This window comes from Sus scrofa, chromosome 1, assembly GCF_054392235.1.
Source record: "Sus scrofa isolate SSC_HxYL_T2T_F1_AM1 chromosome 1, Sscrofa_HxYL_maternal_Yorkshire_Landrace_v2.0, whole genome shotgun sequence".
NCBI classification, from domain to species: domain Eukaryota; kingdom Metazoa; phylum Chordata; class Mammalia; order Artiodactyla; family Suidae; genus Sus; species Sus scrofa.
Window position 1 is genome coordinate 25,130,919 of NC_139383.1, and position 24,657 is coordinate 25,155,575.

At 40.3% G+C, this 24,657-nt stretch overlaps 1 long non-coding RNA gene across 5 annotated transcripts in view; it reads right to left on the reverse strand.

Moving 5' to 3' along the window:
* The window catches only part of LOC110259987 (uncharacterized), a 1,024,192-nt gene that overhangs the window by 849,617 nt on the left and 149,918 nt on the right, over positions 1-24,657 (reverse strand). The window contains exon 2 of one of the 5 annotated variants that reach the window (XR_014839514.1): positions 22,823-22,941. The exons of the other annotated variants lie outside the window; for them this stretch is intronic. This is a non-coding gene — a long non-coding RNA (uncharacterized LOC110259987). The remainder of the gene's footprint in view (positions 1-22,822; positions 22,942-24,657) is intronic. 5 annotated transcript variants of the gene reach the window in all.

Consider the following 24,657-nt stretch of genomic DNA (forward strand, 5'->3'; position numbering starts at 1 on the left):
TTCAAGAAGTCTAGTGATTTAAAAAGTGAGAGAAACCAGTCTCATGAAAACCAGAAGACACTACTTTTTAAATGTCCAAATAAGCAAAAGTCACTTTTGGTAAAAAGGGTAAACTTCCAAAGGCAACAAGAAAACTACAGGGAGAAAAACAAAGAAGAAAAAAGAACTAATACTTTGCTTAAATGGGATTAGCGGATTAGAGTAAAGGTAGGGGTGGGGCAAAGAGTTGGAAAACAGACCAATTTAAATGACTAGGAAATTAAGATTCCAAAAAAGAGGAAAGAGAGGAGAGTAAGGACAATCGTGAATTTCTTGAAAGAGCAAGATTTAAACCACCATGAAAGAAAGTGATCGAAACCAAAAGCACTCCTCTCTCTCCCTCAGACTGAGCCAGGGCCAAGGCAGCCTCAGCAGAGGTTAGAATTCTGACTCCTATGTGCTAGAGTCCTTAGTTCTGAGTCATGGGCAAACAGCTGAACACAAAGGTCCACAACGGCAACAGAGGTCTGTCTCTGGCCAGAGTTAGGGTCCCCTTTAACTAGAGCCAGACCCCAGGTCTTGTCTCAGAATATTTGTCCACCTAAGGCAGTTTGCCCACAAGAAAACCTTTATGTCATAAATAAGCAAGCATGAGAAGTTTGAGAGACATATAGGAAAGACTTCCAGGCAATATGAATGATTACTGGCTTTTGGAATGAAAGAGAATATTGGCTGTTTTTTCTGGAGTGTCTAGAAAAATCTGCCTTGAAATGTTTCAATCAGCTCTTGGATCACAGGCCAAGTGTTTTTTAGAAAATGTGATCAGTTGCATTGGTCTGTAGTTCCCAGTTCCCACATCTGTAGAAGAAGAAAGATTAGATTCATTTTAAGCTGGAGCTCTGAACATTATGAAATTTCGTGATTCTCTCCTTTGCATTTCCTGCATTTTCACAGGAAAATGTGTCCCTAATACAAGGCTGATACCCTATCTGCCTAACCATATTGTTAGCCCCGATTCTGTTTTGGTTTCCTTCTTTTGTCTAAAAGGAGTTAGAAAGTGTGTTAAAAAGATAAGACAGTTTTAGGACACCCTGGGTGAGGCCAGTTCTTATCCAACCACGAGGCTTTTATGAGGAAAACACCCCTTAACTAGGCTGAGTCCACTGGTTTGAAGTAAACATTTCTACAAAACATTCTGTAATGAAGAACTGGTTCTTACATGAAGAAATTAATGCCTACACCCCAGCGCAATAGTGAATTCCTTCCCTAAACAGTTTCGTATTATGTAAACATATCCTAAGTGGGTCTCTCAAAGATAATTGCTAATATTCTTCTAATCTTGTGACTTGGGAGAGAATAAAAGAAGATGGGAACTATTAAAAGGGGACATAGAGGAAATATAGGAAGAACCAGTTTACATACAACAACCAAATGTATGTTTTTAAGGCCCAAGACACTGAGAAATTATTTTTATACCTGGTTTCTATTTCTATTTCTCTTCTGGTTACTAAGTGGATAGATGTCTCTTCGAGTACTTTTTTCTTTGTGTGCGTATGTGTGTCAGGATACATTTTGCATCTTGAGGTAAATGTGGACAAAATTCATATCTAAGTTAACATTTAAATTGTGAATATATAATTTTTAGGGATGGGAGTATTTTTAGTGTATTTTAATATACTCACCATATTCTATTTTGCTAACTTATTTCATAGAAAAAGAACTAAGGACTGGGCTTTTGATTTCAAAAGCAAAGAAGCAGAAAGCCTTATCTAGGAACTCACAATTTGACAAATTATATCTGATTTCAATGTTTATGGAATGGCTGACATATGCATAGACCCCATGAGACTTGGTGTCTCAAGCCAGAGGAGTGAGATGGATCCTCCAGGTCACAAAGGGTCTGGCAGGGTTTACGTTTTTCTGCTGCCCTTTAAACCACCTGACACTCTCAGAGATCACCACAATCCACGAGTGAAATTCTCTTGGGGTCCTATCAGCCAGCACAATTTGAAGGAAAGGCTCCCAGGTTTAAGATGGGGCTTTCTTCTGTAGAGCTGGCTCTTTCCAAACCATTTGGACTACTCTTTCTTTGACTGCCCTTTCAGAAAAATTTCATGCTAGAAATGAGCACTAGAAAAAGGGGAGGAAAGAAAGAAAACGAACAAACAAACCAACAGCAACTACAACAAAAAACACCAACCTAGAAGAGGATCATGCTCTAACACTAAACTGCAGAATTTTAAACTCTGGCCAAGATTCTCAGGCTTGTTTTATCTCTAACTTGCCAGGAGACCTTAAAACAGCAGCCAAACATCTTGATGACTTGGTTTACCTCCTTGTGAAACATTTGCCTGTTTCTCATGATCGCCAAAGAAAATGTCCTCAGAGTGTTATGAACTTCTACATTTGCATAATGTTTCCTTTAGCATTTCGTTTGTTGAGCTAATCCAGATGGGGACATGCAGCAAAATCAGAATTCAAATGAACCAGGTGGAAACGAGTTACTATTATTGCTATGAATGAGGCTGCACCAAACTGACTTATTTTAGCAAAGAAGAGCAGCCTGCACCCCCTCTGTGAGATGCTGCAGTTTCTGGTGGAACTTTTTGTTTGTTATTCTTGTTGAGTGACTCTTGAACAGAATACATTTGGGAGACCAATGTGAGACAAAGCAGGTTTAGGCTTTAGTTTTTCTTATATTCTAATGAGGTAAATAGCTTGAACCCAAAAGGATGTCATTGAGTACAAACACAAACCGGGAGCAGGGCCCGTTGGATGTGAATCTCAGAGGCTATTAATCTACAACCTTCAATTTGTAAATATGCAGGAGACTGAGTCAGTAGAAAAAATAATAATAATTTTAAACATCTGTGGTATTCTTTCTGTTCCAGATTAATTTCACTGCTTGTTCGCTGACGCTGACCAGAATTTTCAATCTTCTGATGTTATGCTAGGGACGTCATAAGTATTTTTCTATGTGTTTATCATTTACATCCCTTGAAACTTTATCTCTGCCACAGTCTGTCTTTTATCATTTATTTTAAGTCCTAATTTTGTTCTTTGGCTTACCTGCCTTAGACTTCTTGTTTTTCCTTTTATGCTGAGCAACAGGCAACTCTTTTTTTCATCAAGTATGTATTACAACTTTGAAGAGATACCTTGTTAATACACAGTTCCACACACATACACATCATTCAATCAAAATGATGATATAAATGAAAATCCAAACATGCTGTTTAATCATTTGAAGAGGTTGATAATTATGTTCAATCAGCTAGGATTGCTCTGACAGTTCAAAGAATTATTAATAAGAACCAAATTTGTTAAGAGATTGTGTGCGGCCCTTTTCTGTGTGTGTTGGAGGGAAGATATCAGAAAGGTTGTTCTAGAAGCTGCTATAAAGCCTTCATAGCATATCCCTGTGAAGCCCAAACCCTTTTTCTGAGTTAGCCAAGAGTCTAACTACTAAAAGCTCCATCCTACAATCCATGAAGGTACATTTATTTCCTGAGCCAAGTCCATGGTAGCTCTAAATAGAGGAGAATCACAAAAGTACTTTTTTTTTTTTTCTAAAATAGTCCATTCTGGAAATGAGTAATGGACAGGTCTTTTGCAACATGTAAAGCAACCATAATCCCCACCTCCAAGTCCAGATGGCTTTGAGAGTCAGTCTCCCTTCTCTTGCCCCCCCCCCCACAACCAATGTCTCCTGCTTGCCTTCTGTGGCCCCAAGGTGACCAGAGCCCCTGTTTTGGAAACTCAAGCTCCCTTCCCTCATTCCTGACCCAAGAGCTTCTCCTTAGACTCCAGCCTGCTCTCCTGATCTTTTCCTCTGTGTCAAACACTCAAGGTCTTGGCCAGTTTTGGGTTTCTTTTTCTTTTTTTCTTTTTATTTATTTCTGGCCATGCCTCCAGCATGCGTAAGTCTCCTGTCCAGGGATCAAACCCATGACAGCAGAGTCCCAAGCCACCACAATGACAATGCCAGATCCTTAACCTACTGTGCCACAAGAGAACTCCAGGTTTCTTTTTAACCTTGCTGCAATCTATTTCCTGAAGTTTTCTCTCTTCAGGCTGAGGGAGAGTCTATGCAGCAGCTCACTTCCTTCCTCCTCCTGATGATAAGCCCACAAGCCATTTTTGTTTTGTGGGTTTTACTGAGAATCACCGAGAAAAAGAGAAAATAACTTAAGAACCCACATGGAAGAGATGTGACTATATAATAACTCTTATATAATTGCTTAATTCTATAATAACCATTTATTGATCACTTCCTACACACTGAGCACTGCACTCTAGGGTTTAATAGTTATTATTTCTGGGATGATCTTGGAAGCCCTGTGGCCCACTCACTCCCCTTGGGAAATAGCTGACTAACCTCCCCCTCCCCTTCTCTCAACAAGGAGGGCAAAATAAAGGGTGGACAGTGCTCACTCCTTGGGTAATTCAGCTTTTGCATAGAGCTTCAGGTGGATAGCATATGTGGCATCTGTCTCCTACCCTGCAGGTATTAAAATCATAACATAAATTAAAATACACACACACAAGATGTAATTCTAATAACAGTAGAATTATTTCGCATTGAGTCCATTTTGAAAACCTCAGAGTGCCTGCTCATTTTCTCATACTCATCCTGCCTGTTTTCCTTGTGTTTTGAACAATGAGGGCTTTTCCCTAGAATCCAGTAATTTAGCATCTATCAAGTGATGGGATCATAAACTGGCTCTCTGAAAAAGACAAACAGAAAGCCCTGTTTCATAGCATTTGCTGATTTCTGTGATGTAAACACTTCCACCAATGATTTAACAACCAGCAGGGAAACGCTCTACAAGCCAGACAAAACCAGTTCTAGCATATTGCTTATCCCTCCAGCCTTTTCTCTTACCAAAACTTGTTCTAGGAGTTCCCATTGTCCCAGCAGGTTAAGGACCCAACTAGTATCCATAAGGATGCAGGTTCAATCCCTGGCCCCACTCAGTGTGGGTTAAGGATCCGGAGCTGCAGTGTATGTCGCAGATGTGCCTCAGATCTGGCATTGCTGGGGCTGTGGGGTAGGCCTGCAGCTATAGCTCCAATTTGACTCCTAACCTGGGAATTTACATATGCCACAGAAGCAACCCTAAAAAGAGAGAGAGAGAAAAAAAAAAACAAAAAACAAAAACAAACAAACAAACTTGTTCTGGAGTTCTCTGGTGGCACAGCGGGTTAAGGATCCAGCGTTGTCAAAGCAGCGGTTCTGGTTACTGCTGTAGCATGGGAACAATCCCTGGCCTGGGAACTTCCACATGCCTCAGGTGCAGTCAAACAATTTTTTTTTACAAAAACTTGTCCTGTGTCTCATCTCCCAAAGACTGTTTTGGAATTGCTTCTCAATGGAAAAGCAATAAAATAAGTAATATCAGCAGAATGGCTGAATGAAAAAGCCTCAGTGTGCAAACTCCGGCAGAGGTATCTGCCTTGTCATGGGGGCTCCTGGAACCTCTTCAACTCAATGAATAGAACCCACTTTCAACAATGGCAGGGCCCCTAGGCTAAGGGCACACCCCTTGGTAGCAGTTAAAGCAGGGACAGGGAAGCAGGGATGGTCTAAATGAATGCCAAGAAGGGCACTGTGTAGCTAAGAGCATGAACTCTGAAGCTTGAATGCCAAGATTTGAGATATTGGACAAGGTATCCAACCTCTCCATGCCCTAGTTCTTCATTTGTAAAATGAGGACAAGGAGCATTGAATTTCACAGAATTTAAGCTATCCTTTATTGTAAAACATACCGTTACTTTATGTTCCATTAAGAAATTTTAAAACATTGCCAATTAACTATGACATGCCATCAAATGTAAGACACATTCCACTTTTACAGATGCTAAAATATAAATTTATGTTTTAAAATCAATGAATTATGGTTATATCTTCTTCATAGGGTTGTTGGAAAGATTAAATCAGTTGACATATATAAAGTGCTTAGAACAGGGCCTGACACATTGTAGGAGCTCTGACTTTGCAATTACAACTTTCACTATCATAGGATCATTATTATCACAAAGAGATTAATGAAAATTTAAAAGATGAAAAATATCTGATTCAAGCATGAAAACTTCTAATTTCTTCATAAGACTGAGATGAACTAAAGTGGTTCCAAACCAGGCTTTTTCAAGCTATTTTTCTTATACTCACATGGGACTCTGGGACTGCAACAAAAAAGAAGAAAGGTGGAGGTAACGGTGAGGTGAAGGCCAGTTGAGAAAAAATCTCAGTCACCTAATTCAAAACTCAACCAAAGCAGCTCCATTTCTATCAACTGAATGCACTGGAGTTCAAGGTAAGATTTCATTTTAATTGTGTGTTTGTGCTTAAATATACATCCACATATAGGTTGTGCCCAGCTTACAAAACACTTGCCCCCTGGTAGATAGGGATGTTGGCAGAGGTCCAGGGATGGCCTCTCTCAGTAGTAAGCTAATTCTCACTCAAATAAATAGATCCTGAAGTCCAGCAAGCACCCTCCCAGGTCAAAATAGCCTAACCCTGTCTGATCCCCAGCAGCCCTGCAGTCTCTTCTGACCACGCTCTCTGCCAGACCAGGCCTGTCACCCCTGCAACACTTCTGTCTTGACTGGAGCTGTTTAAATGTTCGAGTCCAGTAAGCCAGACCACCATTGCAAGAAATATGAATATGAGAGCAAAGTTTATACCTTAAACATCTCTCTAGCAGTTTCCTTAGCAACAGCTCTCACTTTTTAGGACTCACCTTGGCTACACACTGCTTTAGCAATTGTCTGTCAGACTGATTTCCAAAGCGGCTCATAGCCTTCTCAGAACCAAACTTTTTAAACAGGAGATGAAGGAGAAAACATAACACATTTTTGAAGAGAGGGTTAAAATCTCCTTAAAAGTACTGAGAGCCTCCCTTGAGATTCGGTCAATGAAAATAATATATATGAAAAGTTAGTAAGCAAAAATAAAGAAAACACAAAACGCTGTTGCACTGTGATTCCAACTCTGTAACAAATGTATATAAATATGAAAAATAATATTTGAGGATGAAAATAGTTGAAGTATTGTGAAAGTAGGAAATTAAAAAATGATTTTATATTCTAGTTTGATTATTTTTTATTAAAGATGTCAAAACACTTCTCATACATTTATTTGGCCACTGTTTATTATGCACATAATACGCATTTATCTTAGTTTCCTCCATGCCACCTTCATCTTTTCTTCACTTCTCTTATGTCCTCAGGTGTTTAAATCCTTTAATATCTGTCCCTTAGGAGTATACGTTTGACCTATCCAGCCAGACTCTATAATGGCAAAGGACTAAAAATTTTTTCCCTGTAAAGTTTAGTGATTCCCTTCCCATGGACAATATAATACTTGAGTTATAGAAAACAAATTCGAGTTTACAAATTCAGCTAACATACCAGATGAATTACAGAAAAGAATCTTCATTCCTTTCCCCACTAAGGCTGAAGTTCCCCAAAACAAAACAAAGAACATCCAAATTCAGGGCCACTGTTTTGTTTGTTTTTTAATGCTGGTATTCACTTAGGATAAGAAAAGTATATCAATCAGGGTTCAATTAAGAAGCAGAACTACCATGAGTGATGTCAAACAGGGGTGTATTATCAGAGCTGAACCTGAAACAAGTATGGGAGTTGGTGGGAAAGGAAGTCTAGGGAAGTCGCATCTGTGCTGGCATTGGGCACGAAGTTGCTGTGGACATGGGCAAGCAGTCAGGAACAAGAACTGGATGGGAAGGAAGGTGGACAACAAGGACAAACTAGTGCCTGAGACGAAAAACTGGAACCCATGAGGACAAATTGGAACTCACATCTGTTTTTCATTACCCACAGTCTAAATGCAAAGTGATCTGTATGGTAAAGCCAATACGATTTATTACAGAGTTGGACATACATCTGTCTCAGGACTCGGAGAAAGTGAAGGAGAATCTGGTGGTTGCTGGAGTTGCTATAGGCTTGGGTGGTCCATGAGGCAGGCTAGCAGATCAGCATCAAAAGGCAGGATCCACCATTGTGTGTGGCGTTCCAAAGTCACTTTCAGTGGGTAAACAATGGCTACTGCTTCACTTTCATCTTCCAAATCTTATTTACATTTATCTCATGCTCAGCAGTAACCTGGAACCATAATGGGAAAGAGACTAGGGGAAACGTGGCTCCAGGTTAGCGAACTGAGCAAAGCCACACAACAGACCTCTTCCTTTCCCTCTCTAGAATGAATCTGTAGAAACATCTGCTATAATAATTCTAAATTCAGTTTAATCCTAGGCTTGGCACCCAATCTTGAGGTCCTAGACTTTCCAGAAGATTTCCTTAAACCTCTCACACTTATGCCCAAATTTAGATGGAAAAGTCAACACAAAGGGAGATCCTTATAGAAAAGGCATAGAGATTAAGGATTCAAACTGGGAACTATTTGAAATTACACTAATATTCATGTATTTTATTGCATAAAGAGCAAATACCAGTAATGTACTAAGGAATTTTCCAAATGTCTTAATCCTCTCTATTCTCTACCTCCCCCCTGCCAAAAAATAAAAATCAAAACAACCCACAGTGAACAAGGGCAGAAGGAGCAAGTTGCTCTTTGCATGAAGAAGCCATTTGTGTATTCATTATAAGAAACAGCAGCCAAACATTTACAGAGTACCTAACTAGCTCCTCTCACGGGCTCTAGTCACTGTGCTGATACAGCATCCTACATGGGGTGTCTTAAGGGAGGACTGGGACAAAGGTCAAATCAGTTTTCAACAGGTTTGAACAGAGAGCTACTAGGCAACAGCCTCACACCTAAGCAAAATGCTGGCCACTGGCCCTGAGCCTGGGCTTGGCCAAGGGCAGGTGCAGACAACTGACACAAGGAGCCTTCTCTCAGAGATAAGACAGCCCCTGCAGAAATCCCATTACCAGAGTGCTTCTGAGACCTTTAGATTGAAAAGTATGTGCAAATATCCATTAAAAATGGAGAGCACCCAACCACAAGCATCATCATCATCATCTTCACTGTCATCATCATTGCCATGTCTACTGCTACCTGTGCAGCCTGAAAATAGCAGGACTTTTGTCCTTCTACAGAGACTTGGAGTCCAGCCAAATACCTTTGAGGGCTAGAGCAACTGCAGGTCACAGACCTTTGCACACAGGCTGAGTGACTGGATGAGGGCCAGAAAATTCTCTACTTTTGTTTCCTCTACCTGGTAGAATAAGAACACCATGCTGCATTGGTAAAGACCACTGCTATGCCTCTTCCCTTTCCAAAAGAGAGGTTAACATCATTATTTTGGAAACATGACATTTTTCACATTCATGAGTTGGGCTGGGTTTTGTTTTGCTGGGGTTGTTTCCTGTATAATGATTATTCACATACACCTGATTAACCACCTGTCAAATTAAAAGTCAAGGGCTTCCCGTCAAGAATTTTGAGGATTTATTTTTTCCACCACAGAGGCCTCATCAGGAGTTCCTGTTAGAACCAGCTGGATTGCCACAGCTGACTGCATGTTCACAACTGCCTCCACAGTCCTTTACACAACACTTCCAAGAGTCCAGGCAGGTACATGGGAAGTCTGATTCCACTGTGGGATATTTAGTTCACCTTCGTTGAGAAAATGGGCTCATCTCTCTCCCACTCGGGTACAGTGTGTCACAGTAACACCTATTCTAGCAACTTCAGTGAGGTTTATTTGCTCAGTCAGAAGCTTGACCTGCTGTGGATCACACATTGCCCTCTACAAGTTAATTGGTAATGCCAAAATTGTGCCTAATAATGGATTTTTAGTAAGCTTTAAAGAAATACAATAAAGTGAAGCAGCTATATTGAAACAGTCATATAAACTCTAGTCAGGCAATGAGATCTTGCTGTACAGCACAGGGAACTATATCCGGTCACTTGTGATGGAACATGATGGAGGATAATGTGAGAAAAAGAATGTATGTATATATGTATGACTGGGTACTTTGCTGTATAGTAGAAATTGAGGGAACACTGTAAATGAACTGTAATGGAAAAAATAAAAATCAAAATAAATAAATAAATACATAACTCTAGTCAGTATATTTGGTTTCTCCATTATTCCTCTTTGGCAAACCAATAGGAATTAAATGTGTGTATATTAAATGGTAATAATTCTTAGGTTAAGTGAAAACTCTATTCATTTCAGTATTTCACTAACGTACAAGCAGTTGACTTTTTAATTCATCTAATTTTTATTACTGATTATGGTAATATATAAAATTATGCTCATCTGTATAAAAACAGATCCATTTAGTTTATCAGTACGTTATACATTTGTAAACTTTATAAAATATGCATGCCCATTTAACAGCATTTTCTGCTATGCTTCACTAGAGAATAAAAATTCTATTTTTGAGAAGCTCCCACTGTGGCACAATGGAATAGACAGCGTCTTGGGAGCGCTGGGACATAGGTTCAATCCCTAGCCTGGCACAGTGGGTTAAGAATCTGGCATTGCAGCAGCTGCAGCTTAAGTTTCAATCCTTGCTTAGGTTGCAACTACAGTGCCAATCCTCCCCTGGCCTGATAACTCTATATGCTGCAGGGTGGCCAAAAAAGGAAGAAAAAAAAAAATCTATTTTTGAAAAGTTGTATTTGTTTACTGATCTTGTCCTCTAGTTTCATAATTTTCTCACCTCCCCAAAAGTTGCCCTCAATAATAAAGAATTTGAAAACATATAACAATGAGGAAACAAATGCATTTATATTTCTTAAATAAAATGAAAATCATACCATCACTTAGAATTTGCTATATGCTAGGAACTGTGCTAAGCATATTATGTCTGTTATCTCTTTTAATCCTCACAACATTCCTACATGTATGCACTATTGGTATTAGACTCACTTCATGCACAAATAATATAAGAGGTAGAGGTAAAGCAAATATTTAAGACCATCCTGATGGTAAGGGGTACAGCTGAGATTTCAGCTACAATTCTGATTGTAGAGTCTTAGCTCTTGGCCCACATATTCCAGTGATAAACTAGTCATCTTTAACTTGTAGGGTATTATGGATCACTCAGAGAATCTGGTTACAGTTAGAGAAACTCTCCTCACCAAAAAAAAAAAAAAAAAAAAAAAAAAAGGTGGGGGGAGTTCCCACCATGGCTCACTGGAAATGAATCTAACTAGCATCCATGAAGACACAGGTTCGATCCCTGGCCTCACTCAGTGGGTTAAGCATCCAGCATTGACGTGAGCTGTGGTATAGGTCGCAGACATGGCTTGGATATGGTATGGCTGCAGCTGTGGTGTAGGCCAGTGGCTACAGCTCCGATTAGACCCCTAGCCTGGGAAGCCCCATATGCCATGGGTGCAGCCATAAAAAAACAAAACAGGAGGTCCCTTCATGGCTCAGTGGTTAACAAACCCAACTAGGATCCATGAGGACGTGGGTTCGATCTCTGGCCTCGCTCAGTGGGTTAAGGATCCGGCGTTGCCATGAGCTGTTGGTGTGGGTTGCAGATGTGGCTTGGATCTGGCATTGCTGTGGCTGTGGTGCAGGCCGGCGACTACAGCTCTGATTCAACCCCTAGCTTGGGAACCTCCATATGCTGCAGATGTGGCTCTAAAAAGCAAAGCAAAGTGAAAAAAAAAAAAAAAAAAAAGTACCAAACGCATATACACACTTTCACTCATATAATTTCAGAGGGTCTACAGACCTCCTTGAAGACCATCCAGAGTTTCCTTAGGGTTCTTAAATTCCAAATTATGGAACTCCAATTTAAATATTTCCTTAAGGATCAATGTATGGGAATTTGATTGTTGTTTATTTAAGGAGCTGTGCTGTAGAAATGAAAACATAAAATGAATGTGGAGAAAAAAACCATCTGGAAACTTGAACACTGGAACACCCTAGCAATGACCAGAGCAGTGAGTCAAGAGTTCCAGAGTCCTACCATAAGGGTGTCTGTGTTAGGCTCTTCCAGTTACCAGAGAGAAATGAGGAAGAGGTGGTTGCTGTAAGGATACAAAATGGGGAAAGAACCTCTCAGAAATAAGAACAGGAACTGTGGTTGGGACAGACCTTCCTAAGCATGAAATTGGACCAGAAGATTGAGCAGTTCTGAGACAGCCTTCCAGACCAACACAAGCATGTGGGCTTGAACCTGTGGTCTTCCTCTCCTTATCCACTGTGTTCACTTCTTTCTGACCTGCTTATTCTTTTCTCCAAACCATATATCTCATCCTGCAGGGACTTCTATGCTTAAGGATAACCTCTTAATTTTTGCCAACTCCAGTTTCTGCCTCCTCATCACTTCAGATTGCCATGACTCCTCATAGTTCTAATTTTACCTCAAGGCTCCTCCCCGGTGTCTTTTCAGCTACTATTTCCACCACTAGAATGAATGGGGTTAGCTGCCCCTTTCTTGCAGTATTTCCCAGTTCAAGAGCTTGATTGCAGCTCATGTTTTTTTGTGTATGAGGTCATGCCATGGGTTTTTAACTAGCCTACAGTTTGGATGTGCTTGTGACAGATGCCACCCAATCCAATAAACTGCAACTGGTGGCAAAGAGGGTAAGGGGGCTCTTCTGTGGAAATGAACATGCACCTGCCTGGGTATGCTTTCCTCATTAGAAGATGTGGTTGGGGAACTTTTTGTAGACATGTGTAGGGACAAACTATCCAGTTCATACCTTAGGACAGGCTGGTTGTGTGAGACATCAGTGAGACCTTTCACACTTTGAACTATGTCCACCTATTACTAGGTCCTCCACACCATTAGGTGAGTGTGTGTTTAGACAGGGACTAATGGCAATAGGAGTCTTCACTACCAATGAAAGGCCAGGAATTGGGGGAAATCTCTTGATCTGACACCAACCAGGCATGCCTCTCAGTTCTATGCCATACAGGAGACCTGTGCCAAGCTTGTTGTGCCAAGCTTCTTGTGCCAAGCTTCAGGACACACCATACTTCCTGGCACATTTCACTGGTTGCTCACTGAGCTTTTTAAGGAGGAAGTAGCTTAAAGGGCACTGTGACATATACAGGATAATAGAGCTACAGAGTTAGACAGAACTTTAAACATCACCTATTCTACCCACATATTCTATGGAGAGGAAGGCTGAGTCTGAGAGGAGGAAAGTGCTGAAAGAAAAGCACACAGAGAGCTGGCACTGGGGCCCTGAATGCCAGGTCACTTCTCCCTGCAGCATCCCTGTCCTGTGAGCCACATTGGCTCTTCATTCCCTTACTGTCACTGAGCACTACCATTCTGTAGCAAAACAGAAAAATAGAAAAGCCTGTAAAACATCTCATGCTATAAAGATTCAATCCCAATTTGTCTATATCTATAGGGTCTCTCTAACCATAGATAGATAATTTATCTGAAATAATCCTAGAAGACTCACCGTGTCATTATTAGACATGTGAGTTGACCTCTATTTCTTCTTCTGAGAAATAGCAATTCATTATGCACCCATGATTTATATAACAAATACAAACTGTATATCTGCTATGTTCCAGGCTCTGAGTATAAAATGATGTTGAACAACTGTCTTGTTCCTCAAAGAGCATTTACACTCTAGTAGGGTTGTGTAAGAGAACTTACACCCAAGGGAGAGGGAGGCAAATGAGGAAGAGGATCAGGAAAAACTTTCCAGATGGATACTTGAAGTTCAAAGGCACAGGTAGAGAAGGAGTTAACCAGGCAAGGACTGAGGCTGAGCACTGCACAACTGGGGAAGATGTGCAGTATGACTCAAGCATAGAGCACAAGGGGAAGATAGGGTGGGATCGGGAGGAGATGAGGCTAGTAAGTAAGCAGGGTCCTGGTGACAACTTCACATACCATCCCCTCTCTTTACCTATTGGCCATGAGTTACACAACCAGATTTGTACTACAGAAAAATTATTGTAATGGCTATATGGGGAATGTCCATCAAGAGCTTAAGACTGGAAGCATGCTGCAGTAACCTGCTGCAGTAATTTAGGAGTGATGATGGTATCATGACTTGCAGCAGAAGGAAGTAGGCATATTCCAGGAATTTTTAAAAGATATCACTTGAAGTGTTTGGAGGTTGACTAGAGGCCATGGGAAGTGAAGGATGAGATGGGAGAGGAGGAACAGAGGCTACAGCCACACTCCTCCTGACCTGGGTAGGGGGATACAGGCACTAGTAGGTTAGATTTGGGACACTTGAGTACAGTTCTGGTGAAACAGCCAACATAAAACTCCTACAGGAAACCGTACAGTAGAACCACAGTTCAAAAGACAGTTTGAGGAGTTCCCAATGTTGCGCAGCAGAAACGAATCCGACTAGTATCCATGAGGATGCAGGTTCAATCCTTGGCCTCGCTCAGTGGGTTAAGGATCTGGCATTGCCATGAGCTGTGGTATAGGTCACAGATGTGGCTTGGATGTAGCGTTGCTGTGGCTGTGGCATAGGCTGGTAGCTATAGCTCCAATTCAATTTGACCCCTGGCCTGGGAACTTCCATATGCCTCAAGTGTGGGCCTTAAAAAAAAAAAAAAAAAAAAAAAAAGGCAAAAGAGAGTTTGGCCAGGAATATAATCATCAGCATCTATAGGCAAATCGTACTCAAAGCAGAAAGAAAAAAAGACTGTCAGAATTACCCAGGGACCTTTTTCCAACTGCTTATACCATCCTATTGAAATTCTCCAATGTGTTTCCTTCCACCCCACCTGCACTCCATTCCAGTTCTTGAGAGTGTCAGTCGTGAGTCAAGAAAACCATCACCACCAGCATATGAATGAAGTGAAGCAGAGGAGAGCAGGAGACAACACCTTTAGTTACACTGACATTTAAAGGATGGGCTGAAAGAAAAGAGTGACCATTGATCTGATGTGCATCCAAGGAGATGGAAAGAAAACTATCAGTGCAAAAGCTTACAGAGGCCAGGAGAGGAGAGAATGTCAAAGAGGAGGATGTGGCCAATCATGTCAAATGTGATAGAGATGTGCCTACACTGCTGGTGGGAATGTATGTTGGTGCAGCTACTATGGAAAACAATGAGAAGGTTCCTCAAAAAACTGTAAGTAAAATTACCATATGATCTAGCAACCCCATTCCTGGACATATCCAAACAAAATTATAATCCAAAAATATACATGCACCGCAATATTCACTGTAGCACTATTTACAACAGTCAAGACACGGAAGCAACCTAAATGTCCATCAACAGAGGACTGGATAAAGAAGATGTGGTACATATATGGAATATAGTAACAGTCCATAAAAAAGAATGAAATAATGACATGTGCAGCAACAACATGGATGGACTTAAAGCATATTAAGTTAGCCAGACAGTGAAAGACAAATATTATATATCATTTATATGTGAAATCTAAAAAAAAAGGATACCAATGAACTTATCTGCAGAACAGAAACAGACTCACAGATTTTGAAAATAAACTTATGGTTACCAAAGGGGACAGGTGGTGGGGGGAGGGACAGACTGAGGATTTGGGACTGGTATATGCACACTGTGGTATATGGAATCATTAGCCAATGGGGACCTGCTGTATAGCACAGGGAACTCTATGCAATATTCTGTGATGCTCTATATGGGAAAAGAATCTGAAAAAGAAAAAAAATAATAAAAGTGAAGGCCTCATATCATGAAAAAAAAGATGTGGTATATATATACACACACACATATACACACAACACAATGGACTACTACTCAACCATAAAAAAGAACAAAATAATGCCGTTTGCAGCAACATAGGTGGACCTATAGATTATCATACTAAGGAAAGTCAGAAAGAGAAAGACAAATACCATATGACATCATTTATATGTGGGATCCAAAATATGACACAAATGAACATATCCATGAAAGAGAAATAGACTCACAGACATAGACAACAGGTTCGTGGTTGCCAAGGGGTGGAGAGGTGGGAAAGGGATGGAGTGGGAATTTAGGGTTAGAAGGTGCAAAGTATTATATATAAAACGAATAAACAAGTTCCCACTGTATAGCATAGGGAACTATATTCAATATCCTGTAATAAACCATAAAGGAGAAGAATATGGAAAAAGAATGTAAATATATTACATACCTATATGTAAAACTTAATCACTTTGCTGTACAGAAGAAATAAACACAACATTGTAAATCAGCTATACTTCAATTAAAAAAAAAAAAAAAAAGCAAGCGGGAGTACCCATCGTGCCGCAGCAGAAATGAATCTGACTAGGAATCATGAGGTTGTGGGTTCAATCCTCGGCCTTGCTTATTGGGTTAAGGATCCAATATTGCCATGAGCTGTGGTACAGGTCGCAGGGGCAGCTCTGATCATTTCTTTGGCTGTGATGTAGGCCAATAGCTGTAGCTCTGATTGGACCCCTAGCCTGGGAACCTCCATATGTTGTAGGTGCAGCCCTAAAAAGCAAAAACAAAATAAAAAACAAACAAAAAAAAAACATGTAGAGAGGTGATGTGAATAGACCCCCAAAGTGCGATCCTATTCTGCAGTGCCCCATAGAGCAATAACAAAGACCAAATAAAGTTCTGTAGGTGTGGGTACATTGTAAAGTGTAAAATATTATACAGTATGCTCAAGTTACTGTTATAACTTAAGACTCAATTCAGTTTCTATCAACTCTAGGAGATCCTTCCCATACCTCCCAAGGTTCCCTTAACACCAAGTTTAGGTGGTCTATACCCAAGGCAAGGGCTGTTTTGGTTCGCTTGTACCCAGCACCAGAACAGTATGCAGCCTAAAGGAATGAATGAATGGTTAGGATCACATCACTGCATCCCATGGTTCTCTTCAGGTGGAAAAGATCTAGATTCAGATTTTTTTAAAATAGACTCTAGTATGCTTATTTCTTTTTCTTGGCATCCACTTATTTCTTTTTTATTGTATGTCTTCACAGTTTAAGAAAAATTAATCAGACCCTTACAGTTATGGATAAAAGACTAGATTAAGATAAATAGATACGTAGGTAGATAGATTAGATAGATAGATAGATAGATAGGTAATAGACTTATTTTCTATACCAAAAAAACTTGTTTCCTATAGGAAAAAAAAAATACTTTAACAACTATTTCCTCTTCCTCCTATCTCCCTTTCTGCTGCTGGGTGCACTGTGTCTCTCCAGAGCCCATATTTGTTGTCTGCTTTCCAGCATGTTCATATCCAAATCAATCTGAACTAATTTTGCAAGTGAAATGTTTTGAGAGCTCACACTAAGTGCTTTCCTAAATTCTAAGCACTTAACATCTGCTTGGCTGAACTCAATTCCTAGACTTGTAAGTCTACTTAAATCTACCAATTTGACTTGTCATAATTTATCATTTCAAAATCTATACTGTTTATTGCCCTTGATTACATTATCACAGTTGTTCTATACTATCGATATTTCCCTCAATTTTTCTTATATTCTCTTGTGAAATCATCATATCTAATTTACCAGGAGGTCATTTCTACCCTTTTTACAGTTTTGCAAACTTTTTCCTGAATCTGCTTCTAGCTACAGTATGCATTTTCAAGGATGATAAACTCAGGAAGTTCATCTTCCAGACTTGCAGATTTTTAGGACATTTACATTTCAGAGACCTAGTTTTTATGAGCAGATATTTTTACAAGGTGCTTCTAACTAATCATCTATTCTTTATTCTGAGGAGCTTATTCAGTTTTGGCTGCGATGAGCTTTCCTGTACTTAGAGCTCCAACCCTCCCCCCCGCCACACTCCCTGTGTACATACTCTTTGCTGCAGTGTAATGGCCTTCCTCTTCCTCCTTACCTACCCAGCAAGCAGCAGTGAAGAGCACAGCCTCACCCTGCAACCTTTGGTCAGAGCCATCTATTGCTTTTAGCCTCACTACCCACCCCTTTCAACCTCAGGCCTGGATAACAGCTGATAGGAAAGGGGGAGCTGGTGGTTGCCAAGCAAGGATCATAATAACGTGAACAGGTTTAGGAGACTATGGCCTCTGGGTCCACCCCACAACCACAAAGATGTAATGGATTTCTGCTCTCCTTGAAGACTCCCGGTTCAAGGCAGAGGAAAGATTAAAATAGCAGAGCTGTTCGTGCCTTGCCCAAATAGCATATGGATGCCTGTTAGTGTACTCCCAGCCCAGCTAAGGATTTGTAAATACCAGAAGTACAAGGTAGAGAGGTAGTAGATACCCATAAAATCTCAGGAGCAAATAGTTTAAAACCAACCTTCTTCCCTGCTCTGAGTTTACTCAGCAGTTGCAAGAGAGAACTTGGGGGAGTTCTCACTATGGCACAGTGGGCTAAGGATCCTGTGTTGCTGCAGCTGCGGCATAGGTCAGAGCTCTCAAATCCAGTCCCTGGCCAGGGATCTTCTGTATGCCATGGGGTGGCCAAAACAGAAAAAATAAAAAATAGAGAGCTTGGGTCAAGTATTTCTGGACCAGTCAACTAATGATCAAGAGCAAAGAGTTAATACGGATATAGGCATTGGCGAAATTACTGTCAACCCAATTTGTATTTACTGAATCCTAAAATATGAGCTCCTACTTCGAGAAAATATTTGTTGCTCACTTTCCCACACCACCCTTTCAACTGATATAATTTTCTCTAGAAAACCTCTTAAACACCCTTGTTCTTTGGTCAACAGGGGAAATAAAAACTTTTTAGCTGCTTCATTTCTTCCAGTCTTTGGTAAAACAAAGAAAAAAAGACAACTTGAGAAAACCATCAGTTAAAATTTTGGTAACATACATAACCTTAAGTTTCATTTTGGCTATCTGTAAAGTCATGGTAATTATATGTATCGCTTCAGTTGTAAAGACTGAATGATATATCTAATGTAAAACACAAAGCGTTTTACCTAGGAAGAGCTCAAAAAACATGAGCTACAATTACGTAGGTATGCATATTTGTTAATCTTTAAGACATACGGCTTTGCTAAGAAGTACACCAACAAGCTCAGCTTCACCGAAGTAGATAGACAGCTAGGTTTTCAATGAAGCCACTTTCCTTCAGATTATGAATCAGAACACTAGCATGTGTAGTAACCAAAGGTCCCTCAGTGTTGCTTAAGTATCTTACTGGTTGGAACTCTGCTCTCATCTGTCTCTCTGGGTTCTTCAGCTCTCTGAAGGTCTTTGCTGCACCCTAGGCCCCCTCCCCTCTTCTATGGCTGGTACCCAAAGGTCCATAGTGAATAAACAATTTATTTGCACCTGCATCTTATCAGAAGTCATTCTACAACCTAAGGGAAACTACCCATCTGGCAGAGGAACTCTGACTGTGGAAAATTACTGATCCACTCTGAACTATATAAAAATCCATTTGTAAAAATCCTAAGAAGAGCAAACACTTTCCCTGGCAAGTTCTCCAGCAGGGTCCTTGGCTGGCAGCAGCAACCACCCTCTCTAGGCACCAACCAAAAGGCCTGTCCTGAGCGGTGACAAATCTGGAATCCTCTGGCAGACACCACTCCAGGACCTACTGCACAAAGAAGGCCCTTCTTACTAGCTAGGCACTGAATCTGAACACACTGAGGATTAGTTTTGGCTCTAAGGGAAAAGCCAATGTGGAAAATATAATCTGATGGACAGGATTTGAAATGAAAGACACAATACTGCACAAGCTTCCAGGGCCTAAACTCTTACAGGGCAGAAGCATAAACACTATTTGGAGGCTGAGACCAAGACACAATATGATACCTCAGCAAAAACTCAAGAGTAACAAGGGGGTTGAACATTAAAAGACCAACTCCAATTTTCACATTGTGAATCACCAAAATCTAAACAAAGAGGGAAAGGTTTATCTGCCAGCATTTACCTTGCCTTGCCTGTACTGAAAAACTCCCCTGGTGCCTGCGGCATCTCTCACAAAGATGAATACGACAGTCCTGGCCTTTGAGGAGTTTGTACCTGGTGGGGGAGGCTCGCAGGTAACTAAAAAACCCTCACTACAGAAAGTGCCAAAAGCTAAATACCCACAAAGAGCACAGGAGCAGAGAGCCCTGATCTCCAGGAGTGCTATGAGATTCCTCCTGGAAAAGGGGCCTCGAATCTGGGTCTTGGAAAGACAGCAGGATTTTGAAAGCAGGAGGGCTCTCCAGGCCTAGAGTAAACAGAGGCAGCTCAGAGAGGGAAGAACAGGGTGTGGCAAGGAACTGGGCTCAGCTTGGCTGGAGCAGCCGCCAAGCTGAGTGGAGATGGGGGGCTGGGGATGGCTTGAACATCCAGGAAGATTGGCCTTGACTCTTTGGCTCTTTCAAACATTGCAGATCAGGTTTCAAAAGGAAAGGCTCTCCAGTGGGCATCAGAAATGACCCACACACTACTGTATCAAACAGTATGACAACCTACTGGATAGCACTCATTTGTAACAACCTATATGGGAAAAAAGAATGGATATATTTATATGTATCACTGATGCACTTTGCTGTACAGCTAAAACCAATACAACACTGTAAGTCAACCATACTTCAATAAAATTAAATTAAAAAAAAAAAGGAATGAATTGGAGTCAGGGAGAGAGCTAAAATGAGTATTTTGCATACGTACTTTTTTTTCTTCTTTGCCACTTAAAGAAATAATCACATATACAAATTGACAACTGGTCAGTCATGCACCAAGCAAGTATTTATTCCTTACTCTCCACAGCAGTGATTCTTCACTGTAAGGAACCCCCTCCACCCCTGCTGGACACATTCCATTAGATTTAGAGGTCAAGGGTGACACCTCTGTGCCCAAGGACACCATGAAAACCCTACAGAGTTCTCTCACTTCCAGTCCAAGGAGCCTCACGCTCTTTGCTGTACCCAGCTCACTAGGTGTAAAGTAGACAGTTCTGATAAGATGAAGGTGATGAAAACAAAAACCTTCCACTGTGTCGTAGGCTCCGTCAGACCTAAGCAGCTTTTGTCTTAGAAATTTCCTCTCACGTGCTCATGACACATGGAAAGCTAACCTTCTATATAGAAGTATCATTATTATCACTGCAAGTATACATGTCCTCACAATTATTTTTTGTTTCTGTGTGGGTTTTGTTTGATTTACTGTATTTCCTCCATGTATTTTTGACACAAATGGAATTTAAAGAATAATTCTACAGGGATGTTATTAAGTACTTTTTTTTTCTAACATATTATAATCCCATGCCTTATTGCTAAAATGGAAACAATTCTGATGACAATTTAAACATGAAATATCCAGCAGAGACAAATCATGATTATTTATAAAAGGCTCTATCAAGAAATTATTTACTTCTTTGGGCAATTTCCACTTTGCTTATGATTTAGGTCCTAAGAATAGATTCATCTAGTTATTCACACAAAATTAATGGGGCTGTTTCTTATGTTTTTGATAGCAGAGAATGTTGAATCTGACTCCTATCTTACTTTTCCTAATTATTTGTAAGCGTTCCTCACCTCTGTTTTCTTTTGCAAAGCTGTTCCTCATTTCACTAGGGAGGCAGTATGTGGAGCATTAGATGTGATTCTGGAATGTTCTCATTTAATGCCAGAACCTTTGTTCTAGAGAAGGTGCAGACCACTCAGATTACAAAAATAAGAGTAATTTGTACTTGTCACTTGGAGTGACATCAAGAACAGTCTTTTCCACCTGATCAGAGCAAAGACATGGGATCTCAGGGTCTTGGTTGCAACCTCTATACTTTCTCAAAGTACCTCTAGTTTTCCAAACTGTGGCTTTGTCTCCTCAGTGGGTAAGTGAGTGTGCTTTTCCCAGCCATCAAACTGAGAGAAAAGCAATTGATTCTAGTATGGGCCATCAGCTGGAAACTCGTTCTGTGGTGGTAACAGAGAAGAAAGTGCTGGCACAGTGGTCCAGAAAGGAGAGATGTATGAAAGATGAAGCTGGAACAATATCCACAGTTTTCCAGGCACACTTGCAAGTTAGGTGAGCATAGCTGATTACCTAATTCCCCAAACAGAGGATTTCAAAGGGCAAACAGTCACACCACAACACTGGCAGGCTCTATCACTTTCGGCCACCAGTTTAAATGAGTGTGTCTTGAAATCAACACAGTGGTAAAGAGAATACATATCCCACAATACCACAGGTGGGGAGCCAACACCTCCAAGATGCACCACAAACCGTTCGTACTGTATAAAGTCCTAATGGACAAATTATCCCATCTCATAAAAACTTCATTCCCAAGAAATATTTATTGCTGAACTGGAGTGGAAAGGGTAGAAAAGAGGGATGGAAACCGATATTTTTCTGAGCATGTTCTATCTAAATGCCAGGTACTTTCTCTGTTATCCCTTTTAATCCCTAAAAAAATTTGTAAGAGATTCTTTTTTTCCATTAAAAAAAAAAAGAATTTAACTTACAGAAAAGTAAATAGGACTAAATCACACAACTAATAAAACATTATGTATGTCAAATTCCAAATCCAAGACTCCCTACTTGAAAGCCCATCTTCCCTCCAAGGAACTGCACTTCCTAATTTTAACCTATTGTATTTAATTAAACATATTAGATGTATATTCTAAAAAAAGAGAAGAGGATGGTAAAGACATGAAGCTAGAAATCCTTAATTTTCACATTACTAGTAAGAGCAATGTTCCAATTATTGAAGATTGGGTATAAAACAAACATCATTTATAGTTGGTATTAGAACATAATCATATTCTTGCAATAGCTGCAGAAGTAAATTTACCTTCCTTAATATGTTTAATATGTTCTGGTTGTACTAATACTGAAATTAGACTGTGGGCAGTGAGCATGTAGCAATGACAGCAATGAAAAGAATTTGGAGATAAAACTTTCACCTTTACAGCCTGTCAAATTATATCCTCTGAATATACATGTATACAGGCGAATTCTCCTGGGAACTTCAGGAAATCCTATGTGCGTGTGTGTACATGTGTCCTCTCAAGAAGTCTTACCTGGATTACAGCCAAGGACGTGACCTATTTCCAAAAGATGCAGTTGATGTTAGGTCTCAGAAGGCAGGCAACAAGAGACTGGAACAGAGTTTGCTAATATTTACCGATATACTTTGGGCCTAGGGAAGAACAAAAAAAGATTTTGCACCAACTTCTCACCACTTTTAGGCTGCAGGGGGGAAAAAAATCCCCCCACCGCCATGGGTGGAGCAGTTCATCAGCCCTCTAAGGAAATCTTGCAGCCTTTGGAATAACGTTGGTATCAGGAGCCACAGTGGTGACTATCAAACGCACATGTTTGATACATATATGTCTACCTTAGAGTAATCACCAGATAAGTTCCCAATGAATAGCCAGGTTTATTCCAAATATTTGTTTGAAGTCAAATTGTGTGAAATTTCTAACATTTATAATGACAAAAATATTTCCTAGAAAAGTCTACAGAAAGATACTGAGAAAAAGTCAAGACACAAAATTTGTAAAGAGGCTTTTAACATCAGTTTTCTCATCTGTAAAATGGGGATAAAAATACTCTGTCTACCTCACATAAGTATTGAAAGGAAGATTTAGAAACTGTCACTGAACAGATACAAGTCATTTTAACATCAATTCTAACATTATTATACTATAGTATGAAATTAGTCTCAAATAATGTTCTAGTCATAATAATGAAATAAACACTAAAGAATAAGAAATTGTAGTAAGGGAAAATATTGGGGGGTGCATATTCTGAATACTAGAGATAGAAGTAAAGCAAAGGAGGAAGATGAAATAAAATGACATCTTTTTTTTTCTTTTATTCTGTGGCTCCATCACCTTCTAACCTGCTGTTTACTTAATATCTTTATTGTGTATCGTCTGTCTCGCCTGCTAGACAGTACAATCCTTGAGGGTAGGGGTGTTAGGCAGTTCACTCACTGACGTACAGTGCCTGGCACATAATAATGACTCAATAAATATTCTTTAACAAGTGAATATATCATGTGGTAATGATGCAAGACATCCAGTGTACCATTCAAGAAAGGCAGATGGAACAAATTTCTTTTGGCTGTTTCCTTAACATTCCTAGGAAAAGCAGGTGGCTGTAGTCCTTCAGTCAGGACTTTGTGACCACAAGGAACTTGGGATTGCTCTTAGCTTGTGCAGACAGACCTTCAGGAGCTGGGGTTTTACTTTCTGAATGACCACATCATGTTTTATTGCTAATCATTTCGGACAGAGACTTTAGGCACCTCTTGTTCACCCCGTATGCTCCTCCTTCTCAGGAAGGGCAAGCTAACAGTGCACTGATAACACCCCATCTTTGCTCCTTGATTAGAAGAATGTCCAACGCCCTCATACGTCTTCCTCTTTCTCCCCGAGCCTGTTGATGCATTTTTCTCAGCAGGCTCCCACCCATTTTCCTAGAACTGCTGTCTTTTATCAACAGACACTGAGCTGGGGGAGCAGGGAGCTGGTTGTTGGATACAGTCCTCCAGCCATCTTGACAAAGGGAGGGAGCTACTGCCCACCTCTCCCTTTAGGTAGGAAGAAGAGCTCAGAGTTTGCCATTCTGGAGTAGCCAGAGTCACTGGGATCCTGTTTTCTAGCCCTGCCAAAGAAGTTTGTGTTTCAAAGACTTGCTCCTAACCAACATTTCTGATTTAACTCGTATGATTTTAGATAAGAGAACTTAGAAATCAAATTCAGATCCTTCATTTTAGAAACCAAGAAACTCATGCCCAGAGAAGGGAATGTGACTTGCTGAAGGTCACACAAACAGCAAGTTGGGGGCGGAGGCCTTTCCCACCTCAACCACACCTTTCCCCACAGTGCCAGGAATGTCTGGGGAAAGT